Here is a 24,415-nt window from a genome sequence, read left to right on the forward strand (position 1 = left end):
CCACACTGTGTGAGACATTTTCGCTGCTCCAGCTATCCAGGACCTCTATCAAAGATACTGTCCCAGATAGAAGTAATTATCATTAATAATATTAATGGTTACAGTACTGCGACCTATCAAGTTTTCCTGTTCATTTCAAATTGCTCTCCGGAGGTAATTATGGTAAATTCATCAGTGGCAGACGAGGTTGAACCTCTTCTCATAATGAAAGTTACTGTAATGCCCGTCATCCCTAGTCTTGCCTTACCTAGCAAGGTGAAATATGTACATCTCTTAGAGGCAGAGTGTAGCTGAAATTCTTAACATTTGAATGTACCTTTTAAAATTTTTGTCCATGTTCCTCTCAGCATGTAGGGATCTACTTTTGGAGTCAGTGACTATCAAATTTGCAACAAGAGCAAGATTTTCTTCATTAATTTCAACCAAACATGATATGTACGTAATATCCCTCAATACAGTCAAGTGCTTAACGAATTTAGGTGGACAACGTGCTCAATGTAATTTTTTTCCTGTAATTCTTACCTTAAGAACTGTAGATATATTTATAAATGAATGAATGATGTAATGAGATTTGAAAATCAATACTCTGCATTCTCTAGTAGGGGAGAAAAAAATTTCTATCTTAGTGATTTTTTTTCCCATATAGATGTGCCTTAACAGAAGTCTGGACATCGGTCAGGTCCTTCAGCTGCTGCTGCTGCTCCCACTGCCTCCACTCCCGTTACCGGTACTACTGCTAATTCTACCACTGGTACTGTCACTTGTATTGCTGTGTCTACTACTACAGCCAATATGACACTGTTGAACCCTTACCAAAATGCTTAATTCCTTTTCATTTCCTACAGGCATTGGCACGGCTTTCTTCAAAGTGTCAGAATTGAGTCAGAACTGTGAGTAGGCTAGTGATCAAAAAGTTTGGTCCCTCATTTTTAATGAAGTTTCTTTGTCTGCTAGACTTCATTACAATGTGACTTTGGATTAAATTGGTGGGTACAAAGACTATGGACACCTAGAATGTACCAACATATTTGCTATCATGCCACCAGGCGAGTTGGCCGTGTGGTTAGGAGCGAACAGCTGTGAGCTCGCATCTGGGAGATAGTGGGTTCGAACCCCACTGTCTGTAGCCCTGAAGATGGTTTTCTGGGGTTTCCCATTTTCATACCAGGCAAATGCTGGGGCTGTACCTTAATTAAGGCCACAGCTGCTTCCTTCCCATTCCTAGGCCTTTCCTGTCCCATCGTCGCCATAAGACCTATCTGTGCTGGTGCAACATAAAGCTACTAGCAAAAAGCAGATCATGCCTTGGTGTTCGTAGTTAGAGGTCTCCTCAGAAAATAGAAGCAACCTGTTGCTTACTTTTTCTGCAGAGCCACTGTACCCACTGAGAAAGGTAAAGGATGTCATTTGTGCTTTGCAGAAAACTGGCTTGGAAATTGTGGCAAGTGTCTCACAAATAGCAGGAATGAGTAGCCAGGGCATACTATGTAAAAAAATAAATATGATAAAATTTCAACTTATTCCCCTCAGGTTACTAACAATATTAGACAGGTAAACATTAACTGCAAAAATGAACTATTTTAGTTTTATCATGAAGACGTAACAAAGTTTGAAGTTCTAGGGTTCTACTGCTCGTTCATAATCACTCGGTTGCTGTGTAGGTTTGTTACATCCCACGGAACCGACTGCTTACAAGTGATTTCACACTAATCCAGACAGTGCTCACGCATGACATTACTGATGTAACTCTCGCAATTATGCTGACAATGAAGATTTTTCATTTAAATAAACAGTTTTACAGTGTTTACATTTTAATTTGGAACACATAATGACTGAAATATGTGTAGCCTCTGTAGCTCAGGTGGCAGCGCACCGGCCTCTTACCGCTGGGTTCCGTGGTTCAAATCCCGGTCACTCCATGTTAGATTTGTGCTGGACAAAGCAGACTGACAGGTTTTTCTCCAGGTACTCTGGTTTTCCCTGTCATCTTTTATTCCAGCAACACTCTCCACTTTCGCCATTAATGCTTTCACGGCCCGTACTTATTGTATAGGCTTTTGGGCTACGTTTCACAGTAAACTGCTCTGCATCCTCAGAAGAAATAGACTGACAAGAAAGGCTTCTTAAACAATGACGCTGAAATTTGTACGTTATAATAGAAGTGGAAATGGTACGATCATTCGCCACCAGATGGCACAACGCTAGCGTTCGAAGCGGAAGCTGACCGAACCATCACAATCAGACTAAGCAGTTTGCATAACATAACAGACAGGTGTAAGATATAGACACAAGCCTGGAATGAAACATCTGGGGACGAGGAACGTACAAATTTTGGGAAACACCGAGACTAAATAGTGAAGGGGGCACTATCATTTCATCTTTCAGTCATTAATCGTTGCCCCAGAGGAGTGCGACAGGCTTTGGCAGCTTCTGTGGTTTCCCATTTTTACACCAGGTAAATGCTAGGGCTGTACCTTTCTTTCCTTTCCTATCCCATAATCGCCATAAGACCTGTGTCGGTGCGACGTAAAGCAACTTGAAATATTATGTAACTAGCAGATATCTAGATTATGATAGTCGGGCGGTCAGTGAAAGATCCTAGAGAGAACACTATGGGTTAAATATTGTTGAAGACTTCAAATTCAACATATTTCAATTTTTAAAATCCTAACGATTGGGTATTAATGTATTTAATTTTGCATTACAAAACCTCCAGCAAGTAGGCTACACAGTGTGGTCACGTATCTGAGATTGCGCTCTGGCAGTGGTGTGTTCGAACCCCACTGTCGGCAACCTTGAAGATGGTTTCTCTTCGCAATAGGCAGGCAGATACTAAGGCCGTACCTTAATTAAGGCCACAGTTTCTTCCTTCTCAGGCCCTTTCCATCGTTGCCATGAATCAGGGCTATATAAAACTAATAGCCAAAAATTGAGACATCATTATGAAGCCCATAACATGATTATAATTGTTCATAAAGGTGGAAAACAAGTATGTTCAGTTCATGTTGAGTGTTCTAATTCAAAATATGCCAAACATCTGCATGTTTCAGACTCCATTTGTCTTAATTACATTCATAATAACTTTTATAATTCCTGCCATAGAGTTGTTGTATAACCGAACAATTTATTTAAACTTCATGGGACATTATAATATTATTACTATTATAAGGAGATTAAGTACAGCATTAAGCATATCTGCTAAATGGAAAGTGAAAAACTAATGTGGAGTTATTTTCCAGAACAATGAACCCCTCAAACGTGGCTTACTGTCCTCAGTCTGTTCCTTTATGTGTTCATAATTTCTGTAGAATTTTGTGATAATTATCAAATACTGAAGTGGAAGTGTTGTGATATTGTGTGGATGAATTTTGTTAAGAAGTCAGTTTTGGTTAAGCACCCATTTCTACCAAAGGAGTTTTCACTGCAAATTTTGTATTTTGCAAACAATTTCTCATCAGAATACAAGGAATATGTTATGCTCTCTCCTCTGTTATTTGCAATTTGTATGCACATCTTCCTCTACAGAAGTATGTACTGGTATGTATTCAATGTCCCTTCTTCATAAGCCGTCTCCAAACGGAGGTAGACGATCCACACGGCCACCTCCGATCTTGACGTTACAGCCATGCCATGTGGATTTATTCGAATATCTCTCAGGATCTTTAATGCAGTGATTTCCCGTTGCTTTCTGCATCCTAATGCCGTTGACCAAACTGGTTCCTCCGCCTTTGGGAACAATTTCTTGTCCCCAGGACAATAGAGTGCCCTTACCCATACCTGTTCATCCACTCTCAAAGAGACTCTTGGCACTTGGTACAGGGGATCTCCTCATACCGGGAGATAATCGGTCCCTTCATTCGGTAGCCGCCTGCATATAAAATATTATGCAGTCGTTGCCCCCTCTCTACCGCGGGGAGGTGAATGTCATTGAAACAAGGACCAAATGGCATTTCCTTGTTTCTCTGGTTCTTTAACTAAATTAGTATTTGTGAATTTTGTGATGTTGCTAGCTCATTCATTTGATGTGATGGTAATTCTACAAACTTTCCTTATAGTTGTCCCCCTGTGGGTGGGGGCAGTAGAATAATACCCATAGCATCCCCTGCCTGATGTAAGAGGCAACTAAAGAGTCCCATGGGGGCTCTGAGCTTGGGTAGGCGTCCATGGAGCCCTTAGGTGAATCCTGGCATTGCTTCCGCTTACTTGTGCCAGGCTCCTCACTTTCATCCATCAAAATCCCATCTACCTTGGTGTTCTTTTCTGGCCCCAACTGTATTACATATGGAGGCCTAGAGAGCAATTTCAACGCCCTTCGTGGCCCTGGTCTTTCTTAGGCCGATACCTGCATTTTTTCGTAGTGTCAGCCCCCTTCCATTTCTTCTCTCCGATTACTAATATACCGGGCGAAGTTGGCCATGCGGTTAGGGGCGCGCAGCTGGGAGCTTGCATCCAGGAGATGGTGGGTTCAAACCCAACCGTCGGCAGCCCTGAAGACGGTTTTCTGTGGTTTCCCCATTTTCACACCAGGCTGTACCTTAAGGACAGAGCCGCTTCCTTTCAACTCCTAGGCCTTTCCTCTCCCATTGTCGCCATAAGACCTATCTGTGTCTGCGACTTAAAGCAAATGGCAAAAAAAAAATTTCTAATATAGAGGATGGTTGCCTAGTTGTACTTCCTCTTGAAATAACCACCAACACTCCTAGTCTGTACGATAAAAATGAATAAACAAATGATTGGAAATTGCATTCTTTATAACTTTTGTTATGTATTTCTTTTTTATAGGACCAATCATCCAGGGTAAATAAAATTTATAGCCTATACTGTAGTGGCATATTCCCCAACAAAATACTAATTTTCATTGAATTCTTTTCAACCATTTTCTCGAGACATATGACGAATAATTAACACCACCGGATAGTACGAGACCCTGCGATTAGTACACCTAGGTGAGGAACACCATAGGTTTGCATTGCCTGTAAATGGTGCCGCAATGTAAGAAACTCCATAGGTGTGTTACATGTGCACATGACATTACCTTTGAGTAGTACCATAATGTGTGGAATACCGCGAATCTACACTACTTCTGATTAGTATCGCAACAGGACAAATACTATGGCTCTACTTTCCTAGTGATAAGTACCATTATGAGGGGCTGATGACCTGCTTTTTTAACCCCTTTATACTACAAGCATCATCGATTGAGGATTGTGCTTTAGAAGCAATCACTTGGTCAGTAACGCTAGTTTCTGGGAATGTGGGGCATTACAAGTTGGATGCACTGATTGTTTTAAATTCATATCCCTCCATTCATTCTTCGTCATTGTGTTTTGAATCCTGGTCAGTGGATGATTTTGGACGTTTGGTGGCCACGACATACTAGGAACTGTCCCATCATTCGCCTTACTGCAGGTGAAGGGAAAACCATTCTCAGGACAGCCAGTGGTAGGGAAACAGCCCCTTTCTGTATCCCAAATGCAGAGGTGTAGAGCTATGGCCACCCCTCCTCTACTCGGTTGGCCGGTCGGAGTGCAGTGCTGTTGGACCACGGATCAGCGTACTCTGCAACCGACACAGATTTCCGACTGATATACAGTAGGTACGAATGGCACTGTATTCGAAGCGGGTTTCCACTGCCTTTGACTGGCATTTTGTCGAGGTCACAGCAAAGCCCCTTGCAAGCGGTAATGATGCGGGAGGTAGCAGCATATTGTTCATAATACTGTACATAAATTAGCGACCGATTCCTTGGACATAGGTCTTAATAGGTTGAGCTATCTTTTGACATAGCACGAGATTGTTTTGTGCTGATCAGGTGCCATAATGTATGTAGATCCCGATTCTGTACATTTCTTTCAATTTATTGGAACTCCTCCCCTGCGGATGGACTGAAAGGAAGCATTATTTGTACTTCCTGCATGTTGTAAGAGGGGAGCAATCACAATTTGAAATTCCTTTCTTGTCTTAAGCCCATAAACATTCATGATTCTATCCTTTTCCATGTATCAGAGAAATTTAGATATATCTTACAATCACATGAAATAGAACATTTAAGTACTGTAAATACAAGGAATGCGTACAATTTTGTAGCTTGACATTATCATCTAAATGCAGATTATTGATTGAATGATATGTTGTGTTTCGGTGCAATCTGTAGAATCAGAGTATATGTTATCATGTCTTGGTTTCCTCAAACACTACTCTGCCAGAGACTTGCCATCCTTTGATGATGCTTGTTTAGAGGGGCCTAACATCTAGGTCATCGGCCCCTATGGTACGAAATGAGACTAAATGCGATGACAATTTAAAAATTATACAAAATGGGCCAATATCTATGTCAACGATTCCACATAATGGCACTTATCGCTAGTAAAGGAGAACCATGGTATTTCACAAGTTGCGCTACTAATCAAAGGTAGCATAAACTCACGGTGTTCCAAACATTATTGTACTACTCACAAGTATTGTACCTCATACAGGTAACGCAGAACTATGGTGTTTCTCTCACAATGGCGCCACTCACAGCCAACGCAAACCGATGAGGCACCTCACCTAAGTGTACTAATCACGGGCGCCGGTATTCCTGTGGTGTTCCTCACATAGTGGGTACCAATCACAGGCAACGCAGACCCACAGTGTCGCTCATATAGTGGTACAACTCACAGGCTACGCCCAGACCCACGGTGTTGCTCACATGGGTACGACTCACGGGTACTGGAAACCCACAGTCCACACCTGCTGCTACGATTCACAAACCTATTGTGTACCTAATTAATGGCACTACTCGCAAGTAAAGGCAACCCATGGTGTTACTAATCAAAAGTAATTTCATGGTTCTCTGAAAATCATCCCTTGGTCGCCCCTTTTAGTCGCATCTCACGACAGGCAGGGGATACCGTGGGTGTATTTTTCATCTGCGTCCCCCACCCACAGGGGGCAGAGAGAGAAAGAAGAAAGAAGGGATCTGTCACTTCGAAAAATGAAGTAACGGGCGAAGGGAGGTCTGACAGGATAGATGAAAGTGAGGAGCTTGGCACAAGTAAGTTTGCCATCCTTTAGCAGATACAAAAGAAGTACAAATCTCAATATTACCCAGTGTGTGGCCCTAGGTGCCTCATTTGACAGACCGAAAGATGTATCATATAGTAAGTTCCTTGAGAAAATACAAATGGTGTTGCCAAAAGCTTTTGACGTGTCAGTGCAACCTTAGACTGCAAAAAGAGAGAAAAGTATTTAGTATGTTGTAACTAGTCAGTTCCAGTATTTCTTTCATAAATGAATGATTGTGTTGTATTGTTTTCTGGCTGATGAATATTAATTGATGATTAACACTACTGAATGTAACTTAATGAAATGATATACTATGATCACAAAAAAATGTGCTAATTTCTGCACAATTTTTATACCTGTAATACTGTGGATGTCTGTCAGGTCATCAGCCCAGAGGCTGGTTGGATCCTCAAATAGCACCACCAAAGGTTATGCGGTTATAAGGAAACCGCAAAAACCGATGTCAGCACTGAAATGAGGCGTACTAGGCAAGGAGTGAGGTAGTTTGCTATTGCTTTCCTCACTGGGCCAGAAAGTACTATTGCAGCACGACTGACCCTATGAGCAGCACCTTTCTTAACACTCAGATGCACTAGATGAGACGGACTTCAGTGGAAGCTACACTTTACTCTGGCCTGTGCCAAGAGATGGATACAAAAGTACTGTATCCATCATGAAATGGCAGCAGGCAAAATACTGTGGATAATAGGTAGAATATAGCTCCATAGATCAAAAGATCATGTTTTATTTCAATTTACCTTTGAATCCTACCAGTTCCCTCCTTAAATGATTTTGGTTCCTGTGTATGGCTTTCTTACATTGCATTTATATTTCATTTCCTGCAAGTGGCATATCTTGTTACTGTTTAGTGTTGAGGTTGGCTTAGTGTTAAGGGGACTGAGGTACAAGGTGATGTTTAGTGTATTTCTGTCGTAGTTCTAAATCAGAGATAAGGATTGCCAATCCCACTCACCTTCTCGTTAATCCCTTCCTTCCTGGCTTTGTGAATTAGTAAGAATAAAATAAGCAGAGTCCGGCTCCATGGCCAAATGGTTAGCGTGCTGGCCTTTGGTCACAGGGGTCCCGGGTTCGATTCCCGGCAGGGTCAGGAATTTTAACCTTAATTGGTTAATTTAGCTGGTGCGGGGGCTAGGTGTATGTGTCGTCTTCATTTCATCATCAAAATCATCATCATGACGCGCAGGTCGCCTTCGGGGTCAAATCAAAAGATCTGCATCTGGCGAGCCGACCTTGTCCTCTGACACTCCCGGCACTAAAAGCCATACGCCATTCCATTATAATAAGCAGCACAGGCTGGTAAGCTTTTCTCCAGCAAAAAATAAAAATATAATAAAAAATAATATAAAGTACAGGCCAACCTCCAGGTGTATCATTGTTCAGAATGAAGTATTTTGGAAAAAGGTAAGAAAAAAAATGAAAGAAAATGAATATATTTAACATTCCAGTGGTCGCGTGGATCACAATAGTGATCCAGCCGTATATATTATTTCACTCCTGTTTTTTGGTATGACTGTTGACCTTGAGCATCTGTGTACCTTCCTCGCGCCCCATCCTCTGATAACGCAGTAGTCTGCTAACCTTGACTGATGGTTGTTGCGTTATAAAGCAATTTATTCTTGTGGATCACAACTAATCCGTGAGACCACTAGCGTGACTACTTTTGACTGTTTTATTATTACGGTGTCTAATCTCAGTTCATGTGCACATATCTACTCCATTGTATCATTGTATGAATTTATATTAATTGTTGGTATGAAAATTAAAACCTACAACCTGTTTTCCAGTCATTGACCAGGTCAGGGATGTAATGAATGAAGCAGATATAGGCTATTAGTATGATGGGGTCGCCACTCCCAAAGTGATTTATTAATGATAGATGCTATGGAATGGGAATTGAGTGTTGCTGGAATGAAAGATTACAAGGAAAACCGCAGTAACCGAAGAAAAAACTGTCCCGCCTCCGCTTTGTCCAGCACAAATTTCACATGGAGTGACCAGAATTTGAACCACGGTATCCAGCGGTGAGAGGCCGACGCGCTGCCGTCTGAGCCACGGAGGCTCAATTGTTGGTATATAAGTACAAAATGGATGACTATGAGAATATTAATCGATGGCTGAATGAAACAGTGAGGTACCTTATGGAGGGAGTGAGAGAGACAAATCGCAATGTCCGGTAATTTTTCAGGGATTGTTCATAAATGCATGCACAATTATATTGTTCTACCTTGCCTTTCTTCATCAGGAGACAAAAGAGAAAAGAAACGACGTATTGATGGTTACTAGGAGAAAAAAAATAAAAAAAAAAGCTTCAAATTGTGCCCAAAGATGTAAAGGGGACGCCATTTTAGCCCAATGCTAGAGACAGTGAATATTAACGGCGAAGCATTACTCTCGAATGGTTCTGATTATAGGTAGCCATGATTCACCGAGGTTGTAACCTGTATCACGGTTGAAATTATGACATATGATATATATTACATTATATTATATTTCAACCGCGACACAGGTTACAACCTCGGTGAATCATGGCTACCTATAATCAGAACCATAAGAGAGTAATGCTTTGCCGTTACTATTCATTGTCTCTAGCATTGGGCTAAAATGGCGTCCCCTTTACATCTTTGGGCACCATTTGAAGCTTCCTTGTTGCTTTCTCCTAGCAACTATCAATACGTCGTTTCTTTTCTCTTTTGTCTCCTGATGAAGAAAGGCAAGGTTCCTTTCGAAACGTTGAGTGTGTTTACAATTATTTACACGGCATAAGCCCAAAAATCTCTCTCAGGAATAATTTTTGTAATTTTAATTTAATTTCGCACAATGTGCATAATTAGAGGACGTACTCTTAAACATTTTCACAGAATTTTGTCAGAGATATTTCTCTGCGCTTACATGTCATTACGTGATATCTGTCACATGGGTTATTACAAAGTTTACACACGCATAGTTCATCCGGTTGGTGGTAGATGTCTCTCGTGCAGATACCGTGGTGAAAACCATGAACGGCAAAACGCGTCATGAAGTGTCTCAATGCGTAATTGGGTTTCATCCATTCTCTGTTGACCATAGCATCTGTAGCGTAAAATTCAGGAAATATTTCTTCTCTTTTTCCTTGCAGTTCACGGAGTAGACTCCGGTATGCTTCTGTTGATGGCAGGCATAGGTCGTATCTTAAATCCTCAATGTAGAAGGATTCTCTGGCGAGAACATATGCTAGACGTGAGGGTGTATACTTTGAAATACACAAGGCCTTCTTCAGGAATCTTGCTTTTAATTTTTCGATTTCCTTCAGATTCTTCTTTCTTAATTGGTCCCAAATTAAAGTCAAACCATATGTCACTATTGGAGTGATTTTTAACTTAAATTTTATACAAAGGGAAAGGAAATATTAGGGATCCAAACGCATATCGTGGAATAGCTCTCGAATGTACTGCCCTAAAAATACTGACAAGCCTCATAACAAAACGTCTATACAGCTTGGTTGAAGGAACAATACCGGGAGAGCAATTTGGATTCATGAAGGGAAAATCAACACTCCAAGCGGTAAAATGTTTACAAGGGGATATAGAAGATGCATTAAGATTCCACAGAGGTAAACTACACGCTGTCTTTGTAGACTACACTAAGGCCTTCGACCTCGTGAATAGAAATATAGAAATCGATAAACTGGAAAAGCTCACTGGAAAAAATTACATCACGAGGATTTTAAGGAACATTCTGAACAAAAATTTCATACAAATAGATGACAATGTTGATATATCAGATCCGATAGAACAAACAAACCGAGTTTTGCAAGGTGATCCGCTTAGTCCGCTCCTATTTAACATAGTAACTTCGGACATAACTCAGAGCATTAGAACAGAAAAGGTCAAATTGTACGCATACGCGGACGACATGGTGCTTGTATCCACTGAGTTAGCAAATCTCCAGGAGGCTTTCAACAAACTTACAGTATGGGCAACCGAGAACGAACTTCAATTAAATGAAAAAACTGTGTCAATGACTTTCAGGAAAGGAGGCAAACCGGCAGCTAGCGATGTTATAATTTATAAAAGAGACGCACTATCGATAGTAACACATTACAAATATTTGGGAATCACATTACAGACTCACGGAAATGTATACAGTATCCATGTTCGGGAGAGAGTTATCGCCGCTTTATCAACTATGAACAGTATACCGAATTTACGGAAGTTATCATGAATAATTTTAGTTTATCCTACGACCGCCAGAGGCGCTGACATACGGCAGCCGTTATGTACAGAAGTGAAAAATAACCTTGAGAGTCGCCTCTTACACATTCTCTTTGACGAGTTCTTTACGGCCGTCGGTGAACTGTGTGAAAATGAGCAATAAATTTCGAAGTTTTTTTTTTTTTTTTGCATTTTAAATATTTCAGTAAAGCAAAGGGGGTCTGAGGGCCTAAGCCTCCCGGATAGGAGGATTCGAGGAAAAGCGAGGTTTCAGGTTATCGTCCTGGTCTACTCAGTGACCCTTTTAAACTTCGCTGGCCACTTCAACCGTTCAACGTTATTTTTCTTCCGCAATGGTTGGTAACAATCTCGGCCTCATCGGCGGCAATGACGTTATCTTCCATACATCAACCAATCACCGTTTCTCTTACATTAGCGATGGGTCGAACCAGTTCATTCCTATGAACTACTTCACTCATTCACACTCTTTACTGTGAACCGTTCAAATGAAGTAGTTCGTTCATGAAGTAGTTCATGAAGTAATCAAGCCTGATGAAGCTGCTGAGTATGTCGTTCAGCAGCGACTTCGTTCACGGTATCTCACTCACTCAATAAAGCTTCATAATACTTAATAATATTACCAACAGATGGCAGAGCTATGTAATTATGGACCAAATAGCTTGCTTGCTTACAACATCTAGATGATGGTTGATAAGGACAGGGAAAAGATAAAGATATAACGAAGGAAATACATTTAATCTGGGGTCATCTTATTCGCATGATGCACTCAACAGTGTCTTTATCTGCCACGTGAAAAACACCAGGGTTACCAGCGTTATTCCACATATCATAATATTTTTTCCTCTTAAAATTCAATCCGAAATAGAATGAATATGACTACCACTGCCACAAATATCTATTTATCTACCTTGATGAATCTTTCATATAGTTATCCTCCTGTGAGCGGGGGCGGTAGAATAACACCCACGGTATCCGCCTGCCTGTCGTAAGAGGCGACTAGAAGGGGCCCCAGGGGCTCTGAATTTTGTAGCGTGGGTTGGCGACTACGGGGCCCTTAGCTGAGTCCTGGCATTGCTTCCACTTACTTGTGCCAGGCTCCTCACTTTCATCTACCCTATCCGACCTTGCTTGGTCAACTCGTATTCTTTTCCGACCCCGACTTTATTAGAGCACTCGAGGCCTAGGGAGTCCTTCATTTCACGCCCTTCGTGGCCTTTGTCTTCCTTTGGCCGATACCTTCATTTTTCGAAGTGTCGGATCCCTTCAGTTTTAGTTTTAATAGAGGATGGTTACCTAGAAGTCCGTTCATTTTGATTTATTATTTAATTAGTCTATTCCCCAAGTGCAGTTTTGTTTAATTAATTAAGTGTTGTGTATGATATGAATACTACTGCAAGGAAGATACTCTTTCGGTTGTGGATTCAGCGCACTTTTTACTTCCAGATTCTCAAGGCAAGCATTTTATTTGCATGTCTGCTGTGCTCACTCTGTCGGATTGTCATTGTCTTTGTAGGCTATATATCTTTAATGGTGTAATAACACAATTGACAGGTAGAATGGGACTGGGAGTATTTAAGGAGGAAATGAATGACGTAGGTAGAGAAGAGAGAGAGTGAGCGAGCGACAGACAAATCGAATGAGTTGTGAATGATATGAAGTTTCTGAACTGTGAATGACGTGAAGTGTGAGAACTGTGAAGTGTTTGAACTACCAGTTCATTGAAATTGAGTGGTCAGTTCACACTTCATAAGAGTGAAGCGTTCATTATGAACGACTCATTCACGAGCTACCCATCACTATCTTACATTATTCCTGCCCGTTATAGTACCGCATCAATAAGCCAATAAGCAATGGACTATGGCGTCTAAAACAGTATTTTGGCACATCTCTTCCAGAATCATTTTTAGGTAAGAATAGCAGCATTGAAAGGCACATTTGTAATAAGCCTTGCGGAGTAGACTATATTTCTACCTCTACCGGCATAACTGATATACTGCGTCATCTAACGTACTTTTGAATGTACGAAGTTGGCGCGAATTCAAATCCGACTAAGGTCGGATACGGTATTTTATTATTATTAAACAGAATAACGCATAAATGTGCAAAGTTTATTCCTTGCTGTAGTCTATCAGTAACTTTACTCTTCTTGCGCAATTGCATCTTTCACACTGTTTAGCCTACCGCACAGGATATACAGTCTGTACAGGGCTCATGGAAACCTTTTCGCGTGCATAATTTATGATTAAATCCGTGAATTGCCAGTCTGTTTATTGAGCTCCTTAAGTCGATGTACGGTCCGGTCCAATTCCTGTTGAACATTGCTTCAGTGGAGTAGAAACTTAGATCTATTTCCTCTCTTTTCTTTCTTCTCAATTGTAGGAATTCTGCTTCCTGCCTGGTCAAGCTGCAGAGAAACCTTCATAGACAGTAACAAAGAATACTAGAAAGGGAGAGAAAAAGAAAATCAACAGCATTATGTCTAAATCAGGTGAACTCTTAGCAGATCCCAGGAAAGCACTGGACAGAAGGAAGAAATATTCTGCAAATCTGTTTTTTAATTTTAATTTTTTTATAGATGTTTATGGCGATTCGAGACCACAATACGCAACATTTACACATTTATAGAAGCTTTCTTTGAAGCCCTCTTTCTCTCTGGCAGACTCCTTTCTCCTGTCCACCCTTTGTTTTACTGTTAGTCTTCACAAAAGCTCTTTGAGTTATTAATCTGGTGTCTACTTTGTTCCGTTAGCAATTTCTTCACAATTTAGTCCTTTTTTTTCAATCCTTCCTGACCTCCTTCAATTACTTATGTGTTAGGTCTACAGTAGACTATGGTAAAAATTCTCAGTCAGCTGCTTGTCATCCATTCCAAATAGGTGACCACAGAACTTTAGTAGTCTCTTCTTGATAGATTCCAGTCATTGTTTTTTGATACATCATTACTCCAGCCCGGCTGTCAAGATTTTGCACACTCACGGAATGATTGTCGTTTACACGCTCGTGGCCCTCTCAGGAAGGATGTTGTCAAACGGTGCTCAGTCTGACAACCTCTGTACTTAGGAACTAAAGAGCGAGTGATGCTTCGATAACGGGAGGGACAAGCAAAGGGTTAGAAGCCGCGAAGCGGCCTTTAGTTTCGTGTGTAAACGCGATTGGTCTGGACTGGTTCTTGCCGTGAGGACAGTTAGAATAGGACCTGGACAAGACCACTGGTCGGGGTTGGTAACGGATTATGATTAACATTGACGGGAACGAGATCACGTGCCACTTCACATTGGCCAACAGGAATGCAAGTAGCTACTTCAGAAATTAAAATGGCGTGCAACAGTCTTCATTATGTTATAAAGTTAAATGTACTTCTTCGGGCGGGATGGTGGGATCCTGGACATTGCAATGAACACATCTCTGTTCCGAGATGCTCTCCAAGTAAAATTTCATTAATTTCCACTTAATAACATTACAAATAAGATTACAGCCGGGCTGGAGTAATACTGATACAGTTCCTCTTAACCAACATTGTCCAGCCACGATCTTTGGGTGCATTATCATTCAAAGGATCTTTCTCTCAAACTTCTCTCAGACCAGCCTTTGCATTCACTTCTATACACACATTTGGGTTTAATCACTGTTGTAATGGCCAAGCTTAGCTTGCACTGAAACTGCCTTTTTCCTGTACAGGTCATGTGTTCTGCGAAACGCTGCAGCCATCCTCTCGCTTACTGTTAGCTCCTATTTCATTAGATCCCATCTGCGCAATCTCACCGAGATATTTTAAGCTGTTAACTCGTTTCAATCATACCATACCTTGTCTTTAGTTGTTGGGGAGCTGCAGGAATATTAGTCAAGTACTTTGTTTTTTCAAAGGAGATCCTAAGTCCAGCAATTTTTTTTTTCTTTTTTTTTGCATTTTTCTTTTTTACTTACCACAAGTATTCTAGACCTCTCTAAAAGGCATTGTTTCTAGCCTACAGGCTAAATCGTGTAAATAACTTAATTACTTGGCAAGCTATTAAGATTGTGTTATTCGCTTAGCAAATTGTTTTGTTAAAATATAACATCCAGAAAAAAGAGAAAAAAGAAAAAAACTTAAGGAAAGAAATAAAACTGCTAATTTTAAAGTTTTAAATTAATCTTCTGATTGTCTTATATTGACCCATTAGCACTACCCTATCCTTGCTGTTGACCCTGACTGCAATGTCACTCAATGCTTCATAAAACTTGTCAATTTCATCCTCATCCGCACCCTCACATGGTGAGTGCACCGAGACAATTTTCGTCCTAATTTCTCCAACTGCCAAATCTACCCACATTCGCTCGTTTAGGTGCCTAACAAATGATGTTGCATGCAATAGTATTCCTGATGATCAGCCCTACCATTTTTAACACCCATTAAGTACACTTTATAATCTCCTAGCTCTTCCACTTTATCTCCCCTTGCCCAAATATCACTCCTAGCACATCCAGATGCATCCTCTTTGCTGACTCAGCCAGTTCTACTTTCTTCCGTAAGCCCCATTAATATTGATAGCTCCCCATCGAATTCCATTTCGTTCGCAAAGTTGTTTCCAAGGAGTCCCTCGCCTGTCAAATGAGAGTGGGACTGTTACTCCCATATTTCCGAGGCTTGCTTAATATGTTCTGATCTCCGTAAATTCATGAAGCAGAATGCTACCCTACTTAAACAGTGCAAGTGAGGATCTCTCCTCTAACTGGTTAGGGACCACCGGCAGATTGTATAGCCCTAGCCGCCTGAGCACAAGGAAGGCAATGACTCAATATGTTCGAGATGTCCACTCCCATTCCGTAGCAACTGGTATCCCGACTCAGGACCACTTGCTAGGCCACTCAGCCGTTCATGAACTAGGACGTGACTACAGTAACCCACACCATGAAAAGTAAACAAAGGTAAATAATGAAAGAATTTGAAAATTTTTACATCTACTTAGACCAATATTACAACAAAAGTCAGAATCTCAATCATATAATTGAAGTTTAAAATCTCCTGTATGAAACAATTCCCAAGTTGCTACAAATATTGAATTTAAGAGACAATAGCCTACAAAACATTTAAAACATCATTATTAAAAACTTCTGCCAACCCAATAAACAACTCCCTAGCAATCCGCCCCCCACCAACCTCCCGTTGCTGACAGCACATCCCCCACCCCTACCCTCACAGATACAACACAAGGAGCACAAGCATATTGACCGTTGCCTACGCTATAATACAAGGCCTTGAAATGCACCCATGGAAACTGGTGACATCCTAGTTCACCATTCAGCCACTAGGATCGCGTTCTTGTCCCCTTGTATTCGGATCGCCGTATATGTCGATGCGTAAATTATATCCTAAATAAAAAGAACTGCATGTTTTTGCGAGTATTGACAGTACTTTATAGAGCAGTGCTGCATTGGCTTGGATATCTCATTGAAGTTTCAAAACTTTCTTTTACTTGAGTGGCTTGAAGCAATGCTGTCTAATAGAGGTCTCAAATGTTCATAGTAAAAAAAGAGGTGGTTTGTTGTCTTTACACTTTCTACACTTAATTTCACTGTTGCACATGTCTTTCGAAAAAAAAAAAAACCACCTCTTCGGGGCAAGTACTGCGCAGCGCAGGTGAGAAATTCCTTCATTCACTGCAGAAGTGCCACAGAAGATTATTTTCGGTATCTGAGGGTTCCTCGATCTTGAAAACTAATGAGGCATATTGGTGGACTGTGAGTAGCTGGTAGTCTTTTCTGCCACACGAACCATAATGTCATTTTATTCCGCTTGGCGTCTTAGGTTCCTCATCAATGCATAATGCAAATGTATACTTATGAGGTATTTTACGCAAGCCACAGTGGATTGGGTAGTCAAGATTATGCCCGATACATTTCCCTCATGAATCTTTTTTACTTTCTCTGAATGCATTTGAATTTTCTTAATATATGACAGGAAATCATTAATTAACCAACTGAGGTGTTCATCTTCAGTACTAAAAGATGCTCGTTTGTTCTCATTCCTGGAATATGCCCGATGTGAGGTGTTGCAGACATGCGCATCGAACAATTTCATAAAATGCTCCACAAAACAAATGGTTTATTTTAAACTGTATTTAATGCTCTCTGAACAAACCACCTCCATACTTTTCAAACCAGAGATTGTTTCAGCGGAAAATACAATATTTTAGCTCTTGCTAAATTCATTTTCTCCACATTTTTTGTGCAAATAGTTTTTCTGGTTGGTTTCCTAATTTAAGATTTCTGAGTTTGAAGGGGCCTCTCAAATGATTGCTGGTCACGCTAGCATTGCTTACAAAAAAGTCCAGTGACAAATTTTGGGATCGCCCGATTCTTATGACGTAACTGATCAAAACTTAGGAACAGAGGCCTAATTTCATCAGCTTGAAGTCTTATCGCATGCATAATACTTCCTCTGTATAATGTTTCGAACATTGAACATTCACTGGAAACTTGTGAAACGAAATTCTACTACCTTTAATTATTCGTCATTAAACCATGACAAACTGCGAATGCTTAACATCCAATGAATACATAATACATTCACAACCAACTCCGTTACTGAACACGTTTAAAAGGCGCGAACCTGGTAGACAGGGGGCAAGAAAGCGATCCTAGCAGCCCAGCATTGAACTTCAGTGTGACCACTTCGATAGAGTTTTACGGGCTCTATTTCCAAGCCTTGCATTATAACATAGGCAACGATATTGACAGTCACAGACAGGCAATGCCAGCGTAACTAGTCAACCTTAGACCAGACGAGGAAGTACGTGGTAAACATGTTATGCGGTCTTACATTTTCAGTCACCAACAGTCCCAATTTCAAACATACTTCCTCTTGTTGCCGACACAGACATATTACTGCACTTAGAAGCAACACTTACGCATCACCTTACATCACCACAGTGTGTCCCCTTTCGACCAGAAACGTAACAAAAGGCATCAAACTTAGACCTCGAAATTAAGGAATCAACTAACTTCGCTTCACAAAATCAGTTGTTTGCTTCACCACGGAATTTGCTAAGGATGCCAGATCAAAATTTATACGTGATATTATTATTATTATTATTATTAATAATTTCAATATACTGTTTTTTTAGTCGTCAAAGCAACTATCAAGAACAGCACACCCTAATTAAAGAGCATTCTTAAGAGAGTTTAACATCCACAATTTGAAAATAATCAATGCTATAAATATTGTAAAGGCTATGGTTTGTCACAACCATAGCTTCGATAAAAAGTTTACAACCAGAATTGGATTTTGTGTTCAAGATTTGAGCACTGCCTTGCAGTGCATCTTAATAAATTTTAATGCATGGAATGAGTTTTTATTCATAGTCATTAACCACACTGAAGAAATGGACATTTATCAATAAACTGTAATCCTTTAAGATCTATTTAGCAATTTTTTTACTTCAAGCAATCTGTGTTTTATGTTTTTATAATTCATTAACTTCAAACTGTTAAATGAAAATGCACTTTTTAACATTTCTATAACGTAAGTATGTACCAATGTGAACAAAATCAGGATCTGATTTTGATTAAGCGGTATAAATTGATGGCTGATGATGCCCAGCTAGTGGGCGAAACATGTCCCAATAATGATTTATAATAATGTTATTTGCTTTACGTCCCACTAACTACTATTACGGTTTTCGGAGACAGGTGCCGGAATTTTGTCCCGCAGGAGTTCTTATACGTGCCAGTAAATCTACCAACACGAGACTGACGTATCCGAGCACCTTCAAATACCACCGGACTGAGCCAGGAGCAAACCTGCCAAGTTGGGGTCAGAAGGCCAGCGTCTCAACCGTCTGAGCCACTCAGCCCGGCAATGATTTATAATAAAGTATAATTCCTAATTGTAACAACTTTGTATTCTATTGAAAAGGTGGATTTTAATAAATTTAAGTGGGATATTTTAGAATTAAGTGGTATGTCCCGAGCTGTCAATGGAGAGATAGCGTGGAATGACATTAGTAGACGAATAAGTTCGAGTAGTGTCTTTAAAAGTAAGAAAGATCACAATATGAAGATAAAGTTGAAATTCAAGAGGACAAATTGGGGCAAATATTCGTTTATAGGAAGGGGAGTTAGGGATTGGAATAACATACGAAGTGAGATTTTCAATAAATTTCCAAATTCTTTCCATTCATTTAAGAAAAGGCTAAGAAAACAAAACACCTGGGCAACAGTCCTAAATACAGATCAGTAGAGATTGATTTTGTTCAAAATAATCCAGGAGACTTCAGAGTGACTCTAGAAACTTCTCTTATGATTTGTTTTACAGGAAAAGTTTTCTTGACTAAATTTATTCAGAACATTACTTACATTTGTTCAATGCCATTTTCGGATAGTGAAAAGTAGGGAAAATGAGCTGTAGTCACATGCAAAAAAATCAAAGACTTAACTGCAAAGGGCATAAGAGGGCAAGGAAGAGTATGTGACAAGAGGCATGCCCATCGAACAACAGGAAGGACAGGTCAACATGCAAAGTCACTGTCCAGTCAATAGTGGGTACAACAGCTAGTGGCAAGTAAATTTAAATGTTCAAGATGACCAATTCAGGTCAATAGAAAGTGTTAACTCTGCATTACTCACTAGTGAGGGCAGTGCTGACCTTTTATGCTTAAAGGCCATAATATGCCCCATAAAATGCATTTTTGTTCCATATTGAAGTGCAGTTATAAGAATAAATTGACAAGTAAATTATATTATGGAAGTCTTGGGACTAGTTTCAGCCAAATAAAATTAAATTATGTGATAACTAAAACATATGTATACCAGACAAAAACAATGTTGTAGAACATTAAATATATGAAAAAAATGAAAATCCAGTGTTTCCTGTCATTCCACTGGGTCAGGAATGGAATGAAGCCCCCATCTAGGAGTGAGGATAGGATTTGTGCCGGCTGCCAAAGCCTGTCTCACTCCTCTGGGGTGATTAGTGAATGGCAGATGAAATGAAATGTTAATTGAGAATGTTCCTGGAATTATGACAAAACCGTAGTACCCGTAGAAAAACCTGTCCCGCCTCCGCTTTGTCCAGCACAAATCTCATATGGAGTGACAGGGATTTGAACCACTGAAACCAGCGGCGAGAGGCTGGCGTACTGCTGCCCGAGCCACGGAGGCTCGCCTCCTGCTCAATGTTACGGAACATTGTTTTATCTATCTGGAACAGTTTTTCAATTGTAACTTCAATCTAAATAAAATTTCAGAGAAACCAAACATTTTATTTTACCTTTTAATTCCTATCTATAGTAATCATGCCTCAGATAAAAAGATCTCTAAATTCCCCTCTCAGCAGCAGTCTTTCTTTCCTCATCCTTCAGCCCCACCTTAAGACAACCCTCCCCTCCCTCCCCCTTGTTTACTCCCATCCCTCCTCACCCTATCCACTCCTTTGTTTACATTGCCTGCTTCCTACAAGTCAGAGCTTGTTCTACATCAGACTTTAGAGGTGAGTTTCTCAAATAATGTTCTTTTTAATTTCTTTTCTGTGTATTTTATTCATTCCTAATTCTGGCTATCATTTCCAGATTTACTTCGTTGCCTGAGGTCCTAAGTCAACTTAAGTCATATTGTGACTAGAAATCAACCTTAACTTTTGTTATCTATATTTAATGTTATAATAATTCCTACAACAATGTCTTTGTCCAGTATAGATGTTTTTTAGTTATCACATAAATTGTTTAATTTTATTTGGCTGAAGACGGCCAGTAAATGCTGAAACTATTCCCAAGACTTATGTAATATTGTTTACTTTATATATTGTGAATTTATTCTTATCAATAATGTGCCCGTATAAAGATGGAAGTATTTTAAATACGTGAATTTGAGGTAGTTATTTAGGAACATGAGCGAGTGGAGAGGCCGAGCGTGTTAATACAATGGAGCAGAGCTCTGAATTCAGGAGACGCATGGGTTCGAACCCCACCGTCGACTATCCTGAGTGTTTTTCTATCATTTCCCCATTTATACTTCCATGCAAATACCAGGACAGTTCCTATTCACAGGACACAGATGATTCCTTCCACCTCCTTACCCAGTTTCATTCATATTCATGCATTTCATCTTCATTAGCTCCTAAACTGAGGTTGGTAACAGGAAGGGCATCCGGCCATAGAATATGCCATATAAATTCACCTCGCCTTATCCCCGACCCCGTATCAAGAAACTGGTCTAAGGGGCAGACAGTTCTTTAGGAACACGAATGCTTAAGATTTGAAAAAGGAAGAGTAATTCAGTGTAATGACTGGTTTCCCTGCGATGAGTCTTCAACTGGGTTGATCCTGTGCAGTTCATTTTTCATCTGCATAGTTCCTGCATCCTGAGTTCACAAGAAATGTCGATGTCTTTTGGTCTCGCACGAGGTCGTTTCCTGGTATTTTACCTTCCAGAATTTCCATCAACACATTCCTATGTCGAAGCATATGTCCCATCCAAAAATGTTCTCTTCTCAATCTGACTCAACACATGTCTTTCTTGGACAACGCTCAATACCTCAGTGTTGGTCTTCTCCACCCAACTTATCCTCTGCAGCCGATGCCAGCACCACATCTCAAAGGCTAATGTCCAGCGCAATGGACCAAACAGAAGATTTCATTATTTTTCTTCATAAGGTGAGGGACATTGTTCTCTGTCATAGAAGGGACTGCTTACCTCTGAAGTTTTGCTTTGCTGTGTTTTCATTTCTAAGTGACACTGAAGGTTTTCTGTTATGATCTGGCCAAGGTATTCGAACTGTGCTACTTGTACAGGCTCACCACTGGTCATAATATGCATTGGACTTTTGTTTTATTAATATTCATCTTCATATCAAATTCCTTAGCTTTTCCATTAAGCTTTAGCAACATTTTGGAGTATGCTAAACTAAATAATGCAAACATGCAATCCAGGATAATAGGAAACATTTTACAGTGCTATCACTTCTGTTGCTTTCAGCATCTTTCCTGGATCATTTGCAAATTTTGTTTCAGGGTTCAAACATTTTCAGCAGGAGCATGGAGGCCTCACTTGGTAATTCCATTCTTTCCTCAAACACATGGAATAGTCATCAATCGACAAAAGTTCCCCTTCTTCAACTTGCAGACACTGTTCCAGAGTTATCACTTTCGTAAACCTCACGTGCTTCATTCCCATCAGTTGTCCCGAGTCCACTTCCTCAATTGTTTCACAACTTGTATAAATTCACTAATAACAGTTGCAGTATAAACATTTCACATTAAAGACAAGCATAAGACAAACATATTACAATGCACAAAATGTGAAAAGGACTTGCTACTGAGCACACCGCTCACCTAACATCCACTGTCACGCCTAATAATGGAGTGAGGTTCTTCGTTTCAAAAAGATAATTGAAATAACTGACACCTCGCCTTCCTAACAATCTGTAAGGTATAGAGTTTCAGAAGTATAGGTATTCAAACATTTCAACAAACAATACTATGAAAGCGAGCGCTGCAGTCACCATGCGAGGAAACACAGGTTAACTGCTAATGATTTAACTTTCAACTTACTGACTTATTTCTTTAGAAGTTACGTGGTATACATTAAAATGAATCTTTCATCATGTTCACATACGTCCCCACAACGGCAAACTAGTGAACATGATGAACTAAGGAACCTGTAATTCAAGTTTTGCTTTAAGTTTTATTGTTTATATAATGTCTACCCTCCAACAAAGTCTCACATCTGCAGCTCGTTCTGTACAGCTAACACATAGAAGTCAAAGAAATATTAATGTTTCTTTTATTCCACCTATTCAATACATGAAGAGTGATTTTAATTAAGAATTCAATCTTTATGAAGAATTATAGGGACATGTTTTGCCCTTTATTTAAGGGCATCTTCAGCCTTAATATCAAACCTGAAAGATAAATCAGGATCCTGATTGTTCTTAATTGTAGTTTTTTTTAAAGATAAATTACAAATGATAAAAGTGATAAAAGATGAGAAAGAGGGATGACAGTAAAGATATTCTTATAATAAAGCCTTAGAAACAGTGAATATATATACCTTTTTGAATCTCCTTGCCTAAAAATGTGGTAACAAGTTGCATATTACTAGTTCTATAAGAACACACATTGCTGCGTCGAATCTTGTTAAATGGCGCCCTGTATTGGTTGAGGGCGTTAGAAATATGTTTGGAGCCTAAACAGTTCAAACTTTGGAATAATGACTAAGAAAATTGTTACTGATTACTCCAAGTGGAGTTTAAATACATTTTAAAGTCAGTGATGAGACATTTCTGCCGCTCTCTGAAATTATGTTGTATAGGCGAGGGAAATGTTTTATAATAAGTAGCCACAACTATAAACTTCTCTAAGAACACAGTTAATTAGAATTGAGTTAATTGAAGGCATAAGAAATCAAATTAGAGCTTAAACAGTTTGATCTTTAGAATAATGATGAAGGAAAGTATTTCTGATCACTCCAAGTGGGGTTTATAATAAAATTTAAAGTTGTTAGTTTGTTAATCTCGTGTGAAGAGATAAGTCTGCAGTCTTTTTAAAGCATGTACGAGTGAGAAAGAGTGCTCGATGGTAAGCAGCTGTGTTAATATTAGCTGGAAGGTGCGACTAGCTTCTTATATAGAGTCGAAAGGGAAAATGTGGTTCAAAGTCTGTAACAATAGGAGATTTACGTATTAAGGAATGAAATTGAAGGGGAAAAGTGTAAATTCACTTATCTCTTTATCAATAGCGATGTTAATTAGTTAACGTGAAGGCGAGTTAAGAAGTATGTAATATTTATCTTTTTGACGGTTATAGTGTTAATCAGTAGCTATGGTAGCATTGAAATGACATACTTGTGCTTCTGGTGTTATAACCATGTAGCCATTTCCTTCTCGCTGTATGTTTCCTCCCAGCAGTCACTGCCCCTCCCCATCAGCTGACAAACGTCAAGGACCATAGCTCCACAAAGAGACCAGCAAATCCCAAGAAAAACCTCACCTAACCTGCAAAAATCTTCGTATTCTACCAAAACTTTTCTAGAGAAAACTTTCCATGCTTAAATGGGCTGGCAGCCAAAATCTGTGGAACAACTATTTTATAGAATAAAATTATGTTCTTCCATGTCAGACATTTAGCCCAAACGGTGTGAAGAACCTTACTCCAAATAATGAA

General features: G+C 39.8%; 2 long non-coding RNA genes across 2 annotated transcripts in view; one reads left to right on the plus strand and one right to left on the minus strand.

The window, feature by feature from the left end:
- Positions 1 to 24,415, minus strand: part of LOC136882456 (uncharacterized) — a 58,565-nt gene that overhangs the window by 23,282 nt on the left and 10,868 nt on the right. The window lies entirely within an intron of this gene.
- The window catches only part of LOC136882455 (uncharacterized), a 100,818-nt gene continuing 89,536 nt past the window's right edge, over positions 13,134 to 24,415 (plus strand). Inside the window, exon 1 of the long non-coding RNA XR_010861182.2 lies at positions 13,134 to 13,186. This is a non-coding gene — a long non-coding RNA (uncharacterized lncRNA). The remainder of the gene's footprint in view (positions 13,187 to 24,415) is intronic.

The sequence above is a fragment of the Anabrus simplex genome, chromosome 10 (assembly GCF_040414725.1).
Source record: "Anabrus simplex isolate iqAnaSimp1 chromosome 10, ASM4041472v1, whole genome shotgun sequence".
NCBI classification, from domain to species: domain Eukaryota; kingdom Metazoa; phylum Arthropoda; class Insecta; order Orthoptera; family Tettigoniidae; genus Anabrus; species Anabrus simplex.